Source organism: Engraulis encrasicolus, chromosome 7, assembly GCF_034702125.1.
Source record: "Engraulis encrasicolus isolate BLACKSEA-1 chromosome 7, IST_EnEncr_1.0, whole genome shotgun sequence".
NCBI lineage: Eukaryota > Metazoa > Chordata > Actinopteri > Clupeiformes > Engraulidae > Engraulis > Engraulis encrasicolus.
This window is the reverse complement of record NC_085863.1, coordinates 26,936,878-26,939,377: the sequence shown is the minus strand read 5'-3', so window position 1 is coordinate 26,939,377 and position 2,500 is coordinate 26,936,878. Positions and strand designations below refer to the sequence as shown.

Sequence of the window (2,500 nt, the reverse complement as noted above, 5' to 3'; positions counted from 1 at the left end):
CTTTGGTCAGTGTAATATTTTCAGGGGCAAGGGCTGGGGCTAGGGCATGGGCAGGGGCTAGGGATCGTGTCAACATGAGGTAATTTGACTCTTTGGTCAGTGTGATATTTCCAGAGTTAATTTGAATCAATATTGTGAGAATATTCTGGAGTTGAAATTAATGGGTTAGGGTTAGATATGGGGTTTGGGGTCTGTCTCTCCCCACCTCCGAGGGTCTGTCTCTCTTGGAGAGAGAGGGCCTGGGACAGGGTCGAGGATGTGTCAATATGAGCTACTCATCAAGCTGAGCCACCAAGTCAATACAACTACATCAGAATGGCAATGATCAAGTCAAAATGTATTACTAAAGGCTCTATGCCAAGTTTAAACATGGATTTACTAAATTCAGTTTAGGCCTCATCACACACACACACACACACACACACACACACACACACACACACACACACACACACACACACACACACACACACACACACACACACACACACACACACACACACACACACACACACACAGCCACCCACCCACCCACGCACGCACAGCCATCCACCCACCCACACACACACAGCCACCCACCCACCCACACACACACACACACACACACACACACACACACACACACACACACACACACACACACACACACACACGCACACACACACACACATTGCTCCAGAGCAGTCCATTTCGACACAACACCAAGACGAGGGACCATGGGACCTTGCAAGGGCCCCTATCTCTCCATCCCATGCAGCCAAGGCCAGTACAGGCGACAGCTCTCAGTGGTGGGCGTGCTGCAGACACGGCGAGGAGGGGCCGCGGCTATTGTGGAGGGGGTCGGCTCCTTGCTTGCTTGCTGTTTGAATAGAATGGAGGAGTTAAGTGTGTGGGGTGCTCACTTACAGTGATTGCATACACACACACACACACACACACACACACACGTGCACGCGGATGCACACACACACACACACACACACACACACACACACACACACACACACACACACACACACACACACACACACACACACACACACACACACACACACACACACAGGTACACATATCTATTGTGGATCATCTATTGTGGATCATGTTTTCCGCACACGCACACACACACGCGCGCGCACACACACACACACACACACACACACACACACACACACACACACACACACACACACAATCAAATCAGTATACATAAGAAAATACTTAAACTTGGCTCTATCTCTCTCTCCCTACGTATCTCTCTCTATCTCTCTCTCTCTCTCTCTCTCTCTCTCTCTCTCTCTCTCTCTCTCTCTCTCTCTCTCTCTCTCTCTCTCTCTCTCTCTCATCTGGAGGAAGAGGGGTGTGTGGGGGACCGGGTGGGAATGTTCAAGGCCTTGGTTGAGTCCAGGATCACTGTGGAGCATGCCTACTACCAGGCTATTGACAACCTTGAACTATTCGATAAGAAGTGGTGTGTGGATAAAGGGGTGTGGACAGCTAATGAGGGTGGTGGGTTAAGGTTTCTTTGGTAAGGGGTGTTTTTAACGGGGTAGGGTAGGGTGGGATGGGAGGTGGGGTTGTTGTGGTGGTTGTGTGGGCCATGGTTGGTTCAATAAATGGATTTTAAATGTCAAATGTCTCTCTCTCTCTCTCTCTCTCTCTCTCTCTCTCTCTCTTTCTCGCTCTCCCTCTCTCTCTCTCTCTCTCTCACACACACACAGACACACACACACACACACACACACACACACACACACACACACACACACACACACACACACACACACACACACACACACACACACACACACACACACACACACACACACACACACACAGAGTGAAAGAAAGAGAGAAACCTGAACACTTACCACAAAACACAAGCCATTTGTTTCCAAACAGATAGCTGTGAGAGCTGGAATAGTGGAAGGTAATGTAATGAAGGGGCATGGCAAGTGTGTGTGTACTGTGTATAGGTATATTCCAGGGCTTGACACTGGCACCTGCCAACCGGCCAAATGATGGTAAAACTTGGCTTTGGCTAGTAATACTTTCAGTGTTACTAGCCAATTTGTCTGGCAGCTTGTTTCTTGGTATGACATACACATCTTGTTGTTTGCCCCTTGTGTATTAATTGTTTATATTTCAGTTCAAGAAAAGCTGAGCTTGATTTCTATTTGCTTGATATACTTCCTTGTAGAAATCATCTTGCTTTGGCACCACATCTTCTGAAGTTAGACGTATATCATCATGATAAAGAGAAAAAAAAAAAAAAAAAACAATATAAAATCTGTGACTAGTGGAATATCTGAATGACTATTGACCCCGGAAAACCACTAGCCACAGTGGCCGGTGGGTGAAAAGTTAATGTCAAGCCCTGTATTCATCTGTGTGTGCACATGCGTGTGAAACCTGTGGCATAGCAAGCATGTGTGTACTTATGTGTGTGTGTGTGTAATCGCTCATGTTTTCATGTGCTTGCATTTGTGCATATCTACAGTAC

The 2,500-nt window shown here is 47.3% G+C and overlaps 1 pseudogene; it reads left to right on the top strand.

The window, feature by feature from the left end:
* The first annotated feature begins 74 nt into the window (after window positions 1-74).
* The window catches only part of LOC134451792 (uncharacterized protein DDB_G0271670-like), a 6,010-nt pseudogene continuing 3,584 nt past the window's right edge, over window positions 75-2,500 (top strand).